The sequence below is a fragment of the Malaclemys terrapin genome, chromosome 1, assembly GCF_027887155.1.
Source record: "Malaclemys terrapin pileata isolate rMalTer1 chromosome 1, rMalTer1.hap1, whole genome shotgun sequence".
Classification (NCBI taxonomy): domain Eukaryota; kingdom Metazoa; phylum Chordata; order Testudines; family Emydidae; genus Malaclemys; species Malaclemys terrapin.
Genome location: NC_071505.1, coordinates 97,226,112 through 97,241,503, shown reverse-complemented (window position 1 = coordinate 97,241,503; position 15,392 = coordinate 97,226,112). Strand labels below are relative to the sequence as shown.

At 46.6% G+C, this 15,392-nt stretch overlaps 1 protein-coding gene across 1 annotated transcript in view; it reads right to left on the bottom strand.

Annotated features, from left to right (window-relative positions):
- The window catches only part of SYN3 (synapsin III), a 265,520-nt gene that overhangs the window by 32,919 nt on the left and 217,209 nt on the right, over window positions 1-15,392 (bottom strand). The window lies entirely within an intron of this gene.

The window sequence follows — 15,392 nt, the reverse complement described above, 5'->3', positions numbered from 1 at the left end:
TGGCTCAGCGCTCCGGGCTGGGGGCACTGGGGCTGCGCTGCCTGCCCGTCCGGCACTCCGGGGCCGGGGCAGCCTGGGGTGGGGGGGCCGGTGGCCTGCAGTGGGGGATGCTCTGGGCTCCTGCAGGGGGTAGAGGGAGTGGAAGGGGCGGGGCCTCAGGCAGAAGGGGCAGGGCTGGGGGCTAGCCTTCCCGAGCTGGCGGTTTACATGCTGCCCATGGTGTCTTGTCTCACTCTCTCTCCTCCAAATTCACAATATCATATAATGGGGGTGGGGGGGAAGAGGGGAAGGAAAGGGGGAATAAAAGAATGGGCGAGGGCAGGGATTAAATAATATAATACAAAAACTCCCATTGTGTCCCTTCTGTCTCACTGCCTCTTGTCTGTGTGTGGAGCCTGCCAGCTGATCCAGGCAGACACACCGCTACGGGGCTACACTGACTTCATCAGGGCTCCCACCAAGGCGTAAGCATCCCTCAGTAGGGCTCCATGCAGGTGTAGGTGTGCACCCACACAGATCAGCTGACAAGATCGGGGCCTTAAAACGTGTAGTCTTTTGGGCCTGTCTTCTTACATGATTGTGAAGGGCCTAAGATATGTTCCATATATGACACTATAACACCGAACCTTGTTTCATGTTGCTCTGCCTGAAGTTTGTGGACATCACACTTAAACCCCACACCATTGGGTGCATTCTTGCATCTCTCTGTGATACCATCATCCTGCACCTTATCATGTACTAGTGCATTTAAGTCATCTGAATGCCCCACCATTGCCATACACTACACTGTATATTTATTGTACATTTGCCCAATTTAACAGGATTTAGAGAATTTTGTCTTTATTTAAATGCATGAAGCATGAGCTGCATTCATTAAACAGTTACCCTGAAGATTTGATGGTGGCAGTGAGTTGAAGTTGAACAGATAAATGGCTTTCCTATTTGCTTAAGTTGGAAAATAGAGAAATAAATTGTTCTTGTGCTAATTACCAATTGTCTATATGGACAGAAAGCTGCTATGCCCTAAATATAGAATTGGCTGTTGTCTTCATCTGTGACATTGTGTGGTGAGTGGCTGGGGATAGTTTCTGTGTCAAGGAAGGATCAGTGGTGATGATGGAGTACCACTGAAGTCACTTGGAGTTGTAAGTACTCAGCATTTCACAGGACCAAGCCCGTTATAGCAACAAGAGCCTGTAATCACCCTGTATTGTATATATGGGCCAGATCATCAAGTGGTGTAAACTGGTCAGGCTCTGCTGAAGTCAGTGGAGTTATGCCCATTTACACGAGATAGGGATCTGGTCCTGATCCCAAAATCTCCTCTACATATCTAGATAGAAGGCAAGCAAACTGGCCACCATAGGCAGACAGATTGATTAAAGGGGTAGAGAAAGTATAACACCGGTAGCTATAAGGTTTGCCCATTTACACCCCTTCTCAGGTTCCGGTTTTTAAATTAACATTCAAAATAAAGTTCTCAAGTTCCCCCTCAAGTCCATCCATTTACTCTCTTATCAGGCTACTCCCAGGCCTTTCCTGCTTATAGTCTCACTTGTCTGTAGTCTCACTTCCAAGTTCCAGATTTCTCTGCTGGAGCCTACAAAGTCTCACCAGCCCCTACACTCCACTCTGGTCTCTGCAGTATCCTGCTGCTCTTTACAGGAGAATCAGCTGATCCCTGCCCAGGCGTGCCTCCTTAGTAACTAGAGTTCGCTGGCCACAGGTCTCAAGCCATGAAGGGACAAGACATTTTGTTACATCCTCCTACCCCACTTAGACCCTTGCCCACCACAGGGCAAGTTCTACCCAGCTCTCCTTTCATCCAATTACTTTCAGAGAGAAACTGCTCTCTCTCCCACACTGTCTCCATCTTCGCTATCTGGAGAGGAATCCCATCTCTTTTGTCCACCGGCATTTTGATTTGTCACTCAAAGCCCTGCTTATCTGTGGCTAGCTTGTCCCTTTCTATCAGGCCAGCTGCCTGGCTTCTTCCAAAGTTGCCAATTCCTTTCAATACCTCTCCTTTGAGGAAAGCAAACTGTTAATGGCCTCTCCCAACGCATCACAGTCATGCCCTGTTCACAACCAGAAGCCTTGTCTTGCCACCCCTTAGGCATTTCCACACCCTGGTCATGCATCTCCAGAACTGAGTCTCTCTCTGACTTAATATCCTTTATCCGAGCCTGCAACAGCTCTATTTTCATGGAATCATAGTTTAAGGCCAGAATGGACCATCAGATCATCCAGTTTGATCCCCTGTACATCACAGGCCACCAACGCCACCCAGCAGCTGCACACCAAACCCAACAACCAAAATAAGACCGAAATATTACAGCCCACAGGAGACTAGATTAATATGTGCCAGCGGCAGAGCTGTGCACCGGCAGGACCACGGTGCACCAATGCCCAAGGCCCCTGCAATGGCAGAGAACTGATTAAGTGAGATATAGATAATCCTGGCAAGTGATACACAGCCCTCTCGCATGCTCTGGGGTGCAATCCAGACCAGTGAGGGGTTGTGTCACTGCCTGCCTTGTACCCATAACTTTCTCAAAATGCTCTGCTGCTGTAGCACCCTTTGTTCGGACGCTCCCAGCCCGCACACAAGCCTGCACTGAATGTCTGTGTGTTACGCAGCTCTGACTCAGCAATTCTGATTCCAGCAGCCTGCTTGTGACACCCCAGCCACACTCTGGTTACACCTGGCAAGATGACCCCAAACTCCCTGTCCCAATTTTTCCCCAAGCCGTGTGCTCCTCAATGTTCAGCCCTGTCCTGGACCATTCAGAGAGATATTAAGGTTTGTTTGTTCCTTTAAAGATCCATTACCCAACAGCTTGCCACATTAACTGGAGTTAACATTCACTTTAAATCCAACACAGCATGGGGTTGGTTTAGATTAAAAGTAAGACAAGTTTATTAACAAAGGAGATAGGATTTTAAGTGAGTTCCAGCATAAAGGATAGAGTTAGAAATGGTTACAAGCAAATAACATTCTCTAGAGGCTAAAACTTAATAAAACAAGCTACAGCCTTTGATCCAGGTCATTTCCGTACCAATCTACCTTCCAGCAAGATGGGCTGCCCACCCTCTAGTCAGGATCGTGTACAAAGTCCTAAATTCCATTGTCTTAGGTGAAAGATAACTTGGAGTTCTCTGCCCCTTTCTTTACAGTCCAGTGAACCTTTGAAATGGATTGTTCTGACAGTTCCCTCAACTCCCTGCCCCCCGCCATAGTAAAGTTCATTCAAGCTGTGTGGAAGGCGACATGGAGTCTGGTGAAAGAAATTCTGTGCTGGTTTCTTTCCCCATGGGTGTTCGCTAACATGCAAATTGATCTGTTTCCTGCAATTTCCTCCCCCTGTTGTTTTGATGGTCCTGTTTATCTTCTATGTAATTTGCATTCCCATCATCTCTTAATGTACCTTGGAAATACCTTCCACGTGCCAGAACCACATTCCTTTGTCTAGGGTGGAGTAACTTTAGCCCTGCCTGGCAGACACACTTTGATAACATAATTTCCAATATGTTTGTAATTTTGAATTTGTGCCCCCTACATACACCAAGAAAGAAAATTAATGATCAGTATGTTATTAGCTTTCTATGGCTATCTGACATGACCCTTTTTAGATACAGGTTCTGACACCAGTGAGTTGGGGCACTGGGCACAGGCCAGCTGGAATTCACTACCAGATATCAGTGAGCCCTTGCCCTACTGCATTGGGATGCTATTAGGGTCTCACTCACACACTGCAGATGAAGGGAACACCCCTCTTCCCAAAGGTCACTCACTGTCAATCTGATCTGGGGGCAAGCTCCTTCCTGACCGCACATCGAACAATTACTTAGACCCTAAACACATGAGCAAGAACTAGTCAGCCAAGACCTGAGAGACAGGATACTCGGTGCCACAGCAGAGCCCTGACCCGCCCCATCCAACCTCTCATCTCCAGCCATGGCCATCCCTGATGCTTCAGAAGAAGAAGATTAAAAATCCACTCCAGAATACATTGGTGGGTGGTGGAAATCCCTTACTGAACTCCTGCACTGTCCTGTATGATAGAGGTAGGGACAGATGTGGCCCCCAAGGTATTTCTGTCCCCCTCACCATCTCTGCAGTTTACTGGTCATCCCTTCTGACCCTTCCTTCACTTTCCTACACTGGGAAAGGGCCCGTCTTTCCTCTTTTTCTAGTTTGGGCCCCTGGAGCTGATCTGGTTCTGCTAACAGCCCGTACAGTACTCCCTGTGGTAATCCACAGGTCTGGGGACTGTTTCACTGGGACTGTCTGGTTTTCCCTGTCTCATAGAACCCATCTTTCTCTTCCCCTTTTACCACATGTTCTCCTGCTCCACACCTGAAACACCTCGTGGAGTGTGTGTGTGTCTTCTTCTCCCTTGCCCTAGTTGGACATGTCTTATGTGCCACTTAGGGGGATGCTCCCAACTTGGTCTGTTGCTCCTCTTCTTTTCCTTTTACATTTTACAATTTTTAAAGGGGCAGCCCCTCTTGATGTGCCCCACCTCTCAACACGAAACATTTGGACAGGCCCTTCCACTCCTAGACCACCCTTGGAGTGTCTCTTCCTTGAGCACACGCTGAGTGCTCCCACTGCCACCTGGGGCACTCTACTCTTTTGTGTCCTGGCTTCCCACATCTCAAACACAGCAGGATCTTCCTCACCTGCTGGTAACAGTGATCTCCCTGCTGTGGCTGCTGTGCCCTGAGCTGCACCGCCTGGGTTGCCTGCTGACTCTGCAGGAGCTGCAGAAGGAATGCTTGAATCCCACCGCTGCTGCTCAGCCAGAAGACACACCACATCCTCTATTTTCTCTCCTTTTTGACCACCAAAATGCCCTCCTTGTTGGAAGGAAGGTCTTGGATCCTGCCAGCTATGCCAGTGTCATAGGGTGGCTGATTCCCGCATGCCCTCTTGTGGCCTCAGGGCAGCCCTGCAAGCAGCCCTGCCTCAGTTTCCCCTTTCAAGGGACTTCTTCAATAATGCACAAATCTTTCAGGTTCTGGTTTATTAAATTAACAGCATTCAAAGTAAAGTTCTCAAGCCCATCCATTTACCCTCTTATCAGGTCACTCCCAGGCCTTTCCTGCCTGTAGCCTCAGTTCCCACTTCCAGGTACCTATGCTGGGGCCAACTCGCTACCAGCAGCCTCTGTATTCTACTCTGGTCTCCCTGAGCCAGGGCCGCACAGAGGTTTTTGGGAGCCTAGGGCAAAATCTGAAATGGAGGCCCCCACCCTTCCAAAAAAATTACCATGGAGATGAAAGAGTTTAAAAAGAGGGGAGGGGATGGAAGGTCAGAAGAGCCCAGGCCTGTGGGGTTACAACCCTCCTCAAGGGGATGGAGGGCTCTGCCTTGTGTGTGGCCAGGGGGCTGCTTCAAGTCCCGCCTCTCCCTGTGCTGTAGCCCCACTGCCCATGGGAGTGGTATCCTAGACTCCTGGCCCAGCCCTTACCTCCAGGCTCTCAGACTGGCGAGGCACCTTAGGCCTGACGCAGCATGATGGAGGGGCAGCCAAGCCAAACCTGAGTGGTGCTGCAAACCGATGGGCCCACTTGCAACATCACTCACTCAAATTTGGTCATGACACCAGTCTGTCCTTTTGGGGGCCCTCTCAAAAGGAGGTGCCAGGGTAAACTGCCTCTCTCCCCTCACCACATCTGGGTGGCCCTGCCCTGAACATCCTTCTCTCCACCTCCTTTTGCTCTTTAGAGGGGAATCAGCTGATCCCTGCTCAGGTATGTCTCCTTAGTAATTAGGCTTGGCTGGCCCCAGGCAAGCTACCTGTTACAAGGATTTTGCACCTACTAATAGCATTTTGGGACATAATGGATGTTGTGGTACTTGTGTGCAAATGACTGTGCATGTAAAATTACGTGTGCAAAATCAGAGGCTGGATAAAGCCCCCTTTGAAAATACATGGCTGTAAACTAAGACACTCTCCCCCCCCCCCCCCACCCACTAACTACCACTGGGATTTTGAATGTAGCCATTAAATACAGAAATATTCTTAGCATTGATTATTAATTAGACTCTAACAGTGTTCTCGGCCCTGAGACAGACACCGTTATCAGAGATCTTCCCTTGGAGGCCTTGCCTTGAATAAAACAGAAGGACAGTGTAAACCAGGAGCGCCAAGGGAGGGAATTATCTTAGGGCTTGTCTACATGGGATGTTACTGTGTGGCCAGTTAGAGTGTGAATCTACAGTGCACTCACTTGCCATGCTGTAACACCCTCTGTGGACACTATTACAGCACCCCAAGGGTCCCAGAGTGCACTTTACTACTTGTAAAGTGTAATAGGTCAAATCGCACCCTAGGAATTTTGATGCAATGTAGCAGTGTCCGCATGGGACATTACTGCACAGCAAGCTAGTTCACTGTATAGTCACACCCTGGCTTGCCATGCAGTAACATCCCATGCCGACAAGCCCTTAGATGAAGCCTGAGCTCCCCCTTAGTGTAACATTTGCCTTGTTTTACTCAGTGGTGAGCTACAAGGAAGAAGTTGGTCCATGGGAGGGATGGAGGAAAGGATGACAGACTGGGAGTTGGAAGAGTACCCCATGGATAGGGGCAGGCTGGTGGGAGGAAACAAACAAAGGGCATTAGGACTGCTTACAAACTACCACACAACATACACAATTACATTCCAATCACTACTATATTGCACAGTGAACTTTGTAGCAACATGACGGATGATTTGAAGAAGGCTCTGGGGAACAGGGATGGTAAACAGAAAAGTTATAGCTCTTGGGAGTATATTCTTAGAGGTGTAGCACAGAATCTCACCTTTGCTTAGCAGGAACTGGTCTGGTGTTACCCATTCACTTCTCAGACTACATCGGCCACCAGTCATTGGTGGAGGGGGGTGGAGTTCAGTAACTACCGCCAGAGGATGGATTTGAACTGGTAACTCAGAAGTGAAAGGCTCCATAGGTGGGATTTTCAAAAGCAACTAAGTGACTTAGGAGCACATGTTCCATTAACTTTCCATGCCTCTCACCTCTAAGATGCCAGTTCAAATCCACCCCATATGTCATTACCAGTCCTCTTGCTATTTGCCATTGTTATTTTATAATTATGTGTATTACAGTTGTGTCTGGAATCCTCAGTCAGGATTGAGGCCCCATTGTGCTTGGAGCTGTACAATTTCTGTTCTCTCCTTGAAGGAAGATTAAGTTCTAATGCTTTATTTCAAAGGACAAGATCTCAGTTTATTTAGTTGTCTTTGCCTGGGTGATAGGGATATCTTCTCTGTGTGGGAAAATAACAGATGTTAATCATATGCTTAAAAGTCAAAAGATCCTGATATTTGTGGAATGTGAAGTGTGCAGCATTTTTCCTGTGCAAATTCAGAGGGGAACCAACAGGAGGAGCAAGGGAGTAGATAAAAGCTTTGGGTTTCCCATAGAATACAACGAGCTGATTCAATCCAGACATGAAAGAAATAATTTTGTGATGCAGTGCCATGACATATACAGTGCAATCTTTTTTCTGTCTGAACTAAGTTCAGGATTTACTGCAGCCTGCAAGCTGACTTTGCCAAATGCGGGGTAGACATGTGAAAGTCGGGACTGTCCAGTGGAATGTGGAATGGGTGGTGGGTGTGTGCCTGACTTTAACTTATTAGCTCATGAGCTCTATGCAGAATTGTTGACTCAGTGGACAATACCATGTTCCTCTTTATTATTTCTACAGCTCCACAGATGTGCCTGGTGATTTACAGATGAATACAGAGAGAGGTCCCTGCCCCCTCTGAAGCTGACAGTCTAGATGTAGCAGAGAAAGAGATGACAAGTAAAAAGGAGAGGATATGGGAAGGAGGAGGGTGGCAACAGCTAAATATATGCTTTGTTACAGACAAACCCATATTGTTACGGGTTCTTTTAAAGTGTGTGTGTGTGTGTGTGTGTGTGTGTGTGTGTGTGAGAGAGAGAGAGAGAGAGTATATTATAATCATAATATATGCAATCTCATGCTCTGAGTGTCCCTAAGTCTCCAACTGCCAGAAGCTTGGACTGGATAACTAGGGATGGATCACTTGACATTGTTCATTCCCTCTGAGGCATCTGGCACTGGCTACTGTCAGAAGACAGGATACTGGGCTAGATGGACTATTGGTCTGACCCAGTATGGCCTTTCTTATATTTTTAATAAGATGGAACAAAGTCTATTAGGCAGGAGGCATGGTAAATGAGGGTTGGTGTCTGGAAACCCAAATGAAATAAGTCTTATGGAAGAATGAGAGTCTGCATGGCTCACCGGATAGGGAAGGATATTCTAGGTATAGGAGACATCATGAGAAAAGGTTCTGAATTGCATATGGGAGAAGGATAGATGGATCAAGACTACAGCGCATAAAGTGTGAGCTGGAGCAGTAGGGAAAGATGAGAGATGATGAGATAAAGCAGGAACAAAACTGTGCAGAATCCTGAAAGTGAAGACATGGAATTTGAATGTGATGTGCCATGAGCTAAGGAGGTGCAGTGATGTGGTTGGAACAGTGGGCAAGGAAAGTGACTTTGGCTGCTGGCTGTTGGATAGTCTGCACAGGAGTGATGTGTGATTTAGGAGGCCACAGAGAAGTAAGCTAAAGCAGTTGAGGCAAAAGATTACTGGGACATAGACCAGAGTTTTAGCAGAAGAGATGGAGAAGAGGGAACACATTTTTAAGAAGTTATCAAGGAAGAACAGGGAAGCTGTTAGCAACTTCTAGGATTTGAGAGGGAAAGACATGAGAGAAATTGGAGGACACCATGGTTGCAAGTCTGGGTAACTGTCAGGGTAGTAGAAGTATCAACAGTGTCTAGGAAGAGAGAAGGTGAGATTCAAGGATATAATAAGGAACTCCATTTTTCCCATTTCATTTAGAGTTGGAGCTGGGACATGCAGGAGGAAATGTAGGAGAGACACATGCAGATATAGGATGAAGAGAGGAGTAACAGGCCAGAGGTAAGTGGTAATTAAGGTAGGTGATGGCTTAAGGCAGGAGTAGACAATTATTTTTTGTCAAGGTTCAAATTTCTTGGTCAAGGTATAGTCAAGGTCCAGACACCAGAGAAAACAATAAAAAAAAAACCAAAAATGATAATAAGTAAATAAATAGATTTTGGGGTGCATTCAAAAGCATCTGGTGGTCAACATTTGGTCCGTGGCCCCCTATTGACTACCCCCACTTAAGGCAATACAGAGTTCAGGATAGGTAAAAATCTGATCTGTGCTATCGGTTATTCCTCCATTACATTTAAAAAAACCCAAATGGCCATATAAGGTAAGTCCCACATCCTGGAATCAAACTAACCACAGACCAATGTGCTATGGTTGTAATATGTGCTGTGGTTAGAACGTCCCATCCAAGTGGGTTGAAAGGGTTAAGGACAGAGCACAGCTTTTTGTATTAACTCAGACCTGCCTAACTTTTGTCATTAATCCCACATTTAATGTGACTTTAATTTCCTTTCTTGGTGCTCCAGGAGGATGCCGTTCAGGGTCACTCTGGTGTGCTGAGCATTTGGGAACACAGGCATGCAAGCATTTTAAGTTCTCTTCATTTCGCTGGGGTTTCAAGCGTGAGAGAATTGTAAAAACAAATCCAGGCAAACAGATGCACAGCAAAGAAATGGATTCAGTGGGGGCTATCCATATGCGACGGATAGTTTTGGCCAATAAATCCCTAGCACCACCTGTCCAAATATGGGAAAGACTTTTAAAGGGCACATTGAGTGCATAGAAATGTTTCATTTCTTAAAGTATGGAGTTCACTTTGTAGGGCTTGTGTTCTCCAAGTGTGTTTGCCTTTAAGGACACCTCTAGGTATTTCCCCTCTTTCTGAGGACAGTGAGCCCTCCAGAGTGTGTTTAATTTTCTTTTTTTTTTGCTGGGTGCCGTAGTGAGACAAAGGGAAGCTGGATTTTTCCCCTCTCTCTGACATTGTTTGGGTTTCTTTCTGCCCTATTTTAATTCACAAATTAGAGTACTCTGTGACGGGTTCAGTCTCAGAGACTCCCTTAGGACTGTCACCTGATGTGCTGAGACTACCTCTGAGCCCATTTTCTCTGCCAGTTTGGGCCTCCAGAACCCTGCCTTGCCGAGCCAGACACACCAGTCTGCTCCAACACCGACCCAGGGTCTGAACCACGTGCCCCAAAGCTGCAGACTTAACTGAAAACAGCTTAAGAAGTGCTCCTGTCTCTAGCACCCAGACACCCAGCTCCCAATGGGATCCAAACCCCAAATAAATCTATTTTACTCTGTATAAAGCTTATACAGGGTAAACTCATAAATCGTCCACCTTCTATAACACTGATAGAGAGATATGCACAGCTGTTTGCTCCCTCAGGTATTATTAATTGACCCCCAGAGTAAGTAATTAAGCAAAAGTGATTTTATTAAGTATAAAAAGTAGGATTTAAGTGGTTCCAAGTAATAACAGACAGAACAAAGTAAGTCACCAAGCAAAATAAAACAAAACACGCAAGTCTAAGCCTGATACATTAAGAAACTGATTACAGATAAAATCTCACCCTCACCCTCCAATAAGCTTCTTTCACAGACTAGACTCCTTTCTAGTTTGGGCCCAATCCTTTCCCCTGGTACAGTCCTTGTTCCAGCTCAGGTGGTAGCTAGGGGATTTCTCATGACTGCAGCCCCCTTTGTTCTGTTTCACCCCCTTCTATAGCTTTGGCACAAGGCAGGAATCCTTTGTCTCTCTCTGGGTTCCCACCCATCCTTCTAAATGGAAAAGCACCAGGTGAAAGATGGATTCCAGTACCAGGTGACATGGTCACATGTTCTGTGAGCCCCCCCCCCATTCCTCTAGGACTGGCCCGCAGGTATGCAGTGGAGGCTTGCAAGTAAACATTCACCAATTGTCCTGGTTGATGGGAGCCATCAAGATTCCAAGCCACCATTAATGGCCCACACTTTGCATAGTTACAATAGAAGTTCAGAGTAAAACTTCGTATTTCTAGCTTCAGATACACGAATTATACATTTATACAAATAGGATGACCACACTCAGTAGATTATAAGCTTTGTAATGATACCTTACAAGAGACCTTTTGCATGAAGCATATTCCAGTTACATTATATTTACAGTCATAAGCATATTTCCATAAACATATGGAGTGCAATGTCACATACTCCTCTCCCAAAATAAACATGTTACATAGGGGAGGGAGGAAGTTACTCTCTAGGAAGGAGGGGAACCCTCTAGGAATTGGAGCATTTGGGAAGTAAATTCTAAAGCTGTGGAAGGGAGTCAGGAAGGTAACATCAGAAGGAAGAAAACTATACATGAGGCTGAATGAACTACAGCACCCCAAACCATCTTCCAGGAACCCCAGAACCCTGCTCCTGCAACACATCTGAGGGCAAAAGAGTTTACCCTCCCTCCCCATCCCCCCACTGTCCTGCTTCCAATGGGTTTGCCTCCTATCCTCAATTCCCTCTGAATCTGGATCTCTTATTTGTGGCCCCAGAGCTTCCGAGACTGTTTATTTTCCTTGTCTGCCACCAATGGTCGTAATGCACCCAGAAGGCTTTGAGTGCTTCTCCCACTGTCTTTGGGCCAGATCCTGTGCTCATCAAATTCAATGGGTGCCAGGCATGGCCTCTTGATGGGAACCAAACTTCCTTGAGCCAGTGTGAAAATTGCAGTGCAGAATTTTGGTAACCATGCCCTTTAGGGGCTCAGCCATGCCCCTTTTGGTGCTTGCACTTTAGTGCATAGAGCCAGCTAATGGAGCTACAGCTACACATACTTTTCACAAGCCGAGGATCACCTCAGAAGTATACAGTGAGTGCAGTTCACTAGCGGGAAGGCTTATGCCCACTTCTTGCCAACTTTACACAGGCACAGGTCCACATTGGGCAATGGATACTCAAACCTTACTACAGGCTTGGTTCTGATTTCACACCAGTGGAACTCATTTAAAGGCAATGAGATCAGAATCAGGCCTTGTGTATACTAGGGCCTTGGCTACACTCGCGGATTCACAGCGCTGCCGTGGCTGCGAGAGCTGTCTCACAGCGCTGCAAGTACTCCACCTCTCCGAGGGGAATAGCTTGCAGCACTGCGAGCGAGCGTGCAGCGCTGCAGGCACTGATTACACTGGCGCTTTACAGCGCTGCACTCGCTGCGCTCGGGGTGTGTGTATTTTTTCACACCCCTGAGTGCAGCAAGTGCAGCGCTGTGAATTGCCAGTGTAGCCAAGGCCCTAAAGCAAAGCAAAGTATGGCACTAGCAGTAATCCGTAACATCCCAAAATATCCCAAGATAGTTGTAAATACAGGCATAGTGCTAGTGTTCTAGTTCACCCTTGGCTGAAATGCCAGCTGTCAGATGCTTGGCAGGATGAGGTGGGCAGTAGATCAAGGCAGTATCTTCATGGTTCACTGCCTGGTAAAGGGTACAGGATACCACAGTTCACTGGTAGGTTTGAAATACCCTCTGGGTTTCCAGCAGCTGCTCAGCAGTGGGTCACCCTTTCTTTTTTTGCTTTGCGTTCTTCTGTTGTGCCAAAAGCGCTCCGAGCAGTGGAATTACTGGCATAGATAGAAACCAAAACATCAGGGCACTCACCACTTGACTTTTTGAAAAGCTTGACTTTTAGTTTTTTAAAGGCACAGGACTAGCAAAACCAGCAATGAGAATTAAGTTCTCAGTGTTCAGAGGGCTTTTGATGAATGTGTAATCTACAAGAATTAGGGAAACAGGAGTTGCCACACTGCAGATAGTCTCTGTCTATGTGATAAGGTGTAGAAGTGAGTGTATGTCTTCATGTCTTCCTGTCATATCATATGATGCCATACAATACAGTTTCACATTTATGCATACTGGCACATGGGATTTTTGTCTGCACACTTGCAGGCTAACACATATGCAATGGATTAAGACTGCCATATGTTATCGTGTCAATATGACACAAGTCATGTTGGCTACATTGTTCACAATCTTTCACATATATTTTTCATCACCCTCATGCTCACCCACTTACTCAGAAAGTTGGGACTTATATCACATTCTCACCTCTCCTCTAGTGTCCTAATATATCCTGCTTTTCCACCAGCTCTAATTTTAAGCTCTTTGTCCTTTCCCCCCCATTGCTATGTCACAGAGCCTGATGCCTCTTGCCCAGCAGTGGAAAATCTAGTTTTATCTAGGCTAGATTTTGCCTTTGGTTCTGTGGAATTTAGGGGATGTAATGGCAGCCTTCTTCCCTGTGACTGGCCTATTGTGTGCATATTACAGCTGGTCAGGAATTTTAGGAAAAAATGCTTTTTCGATTAATTCATTGAAACCAGAACTGTTTGTGGGGAAGGGCTGGTTAGAACAAATCTCCTAATTCAGAAATGTTTTGAAAACTTTGTTTGAAATTAAGTATCAGGGGGTAGCTGTGTTAGTCTGTATCTACAAAAACAACAAGGAGTCTGGTGGCACCTTAAAGACTAACAGATTTATTTGGGCATAAGCTTTCGTGAGTAAAAACCTCACTTCTTCGGATGCATAGACTTTCACTCTATGCATCCGAAGAAGTGAGGTTTTTACTCACGAAAGCTTATGCCCAAATAAATCTGTTAGTCTTTAAGGTGCCACCAGACTCCTTGTTGTTTTTGTTTGAAATTGTCAGTGTCCCATTTTAACATTTGCAAGACAGAAAAGCTTGTTTTTCAGTTTGAAATGACTTTTTGTTTTGAAATTTTAGTCAATTTACAGTTAAAAATGTAACAGGTCAAAATTGAATAAAATGTTTTGATAGATCTGATATGATTTTTTTTCCAGATGATCTGTGTGCGTAAATTTTTGAGATTTCAAATTTTCATCTCCGTTGGGGATGGGAACTTCTTTTTTTTAAACCTGGAGACGCTCATGGAATGGGAAAACTGTTTCCCTCCCAGCTCTAGTGCATATGTAGCCCACATAAGCACAGAGTGGGTCTTTGTCGCCCTCTTGTGGCTGGTTCATGTGGTAGGCTACAAGCCTACTACAGCAGTTTGTCCTTCTGCTGAAGTGGGAAAGGCTCAGGCTGGCAGCAGTGAATGCCAATGACCCAAGCAGATGGTTGTTATATATGTGTGCTTTGGCCTTGACCTGAGAACCAGGCTTGCCCTTGTGGGCTGGAAGTGGTGGCAGTTCTACCAGGTGAGTTAAATACAATTCACAGAGGACATATGCTGAGTTATTTTCAACTGGAACTGGCTTCAATTTACATCCTATTTCCATCCTAACCCTTTCCAGCCTTAAGGAGAAAGGGGCTCTTCAAGCACACGCAAACAGAGGAAACCACTGTGGGGATCAATCTTTTTTCATCTCGTAACCACCATCTCAACCAGAGGCATTATTTTCCCTCCTAAACACACACATTTGTGTAGCAGAGACTACAGTGGCTAGGAATTGCAAGCAGCAGGAAGTAGAGAAATTCCATTGGGAATAACACATAGACCCTCTTCTTTTCATTGGGCATGCCTGAGGCTGCGTGGAGGCTGTGGTCTGCTTAAGCCCCCCATTCAGTCTGCTCTTCTCTGTTTACAGAGAAAAGGGTTCACCCTTTATGGGAAAAGGAGGTGGGGACCTGGGCTGATTTTATCTGTGAGGCAATATCTCCACCTCACTTGGATAAACAAGACAAATGTGAGTGAGCCACTGCAGACCCAACACTGGGTATTTGTTTCTCAGCTAGGCTTATTGCTTAGGTTTTCATCAGACAGATGTAAGAATGTGTAACAAGCGCAGCAACCATCAGGGGCATTATATGACAGGAGAGGAATGGCCAGGGTTACCATAAGTCCGAGTTTTCCCCAGACACGACCTCTTTTTTGATCCTCCGTCCCCCCGTCCGGGCGGATTTTTCAAATAAGAGGAAGTGTCCGGGACTTGCAGAGCAGACATTGCAGCTCAGAAAGAGCCACCTCCGTGCCCCAGTTGGTTCCTCCCCTGCATCCACAGCTGCCAGATCCACCCACCCTGGCCAGGCCTAGCCCGCCAGGTAAGTGGAGCCATCAAGCACCTCTTGGCTGGGCCGTCTCTGGGAGGGGGAGAGGCCCACAGGGAGGCGCTAACTGATGGGCTGCCGCTGTGTCCCAGCCACCCGGCCACTGTGACAGGGAGCACAAAATTGCCCCTCACCTTGAGTGTGAGGTCACAGGTAGCCCCTCCAGCACACCCCAATGCCCCTCCCAGTCCACACACACCCCTCCAGCACTCCCATGTACCCCCTGCCAGTACACACACACCCCTGTAGCACTCCCAAATACCTCCTGCCAGTACACCCCCCCTCCAGTACCTCCCAAATATCTCCTCCAGCAGCCCAATACCCCCTGCCAGTACACACACCCCTCAAGTACCCCCCCAAATATCCCCTCCAG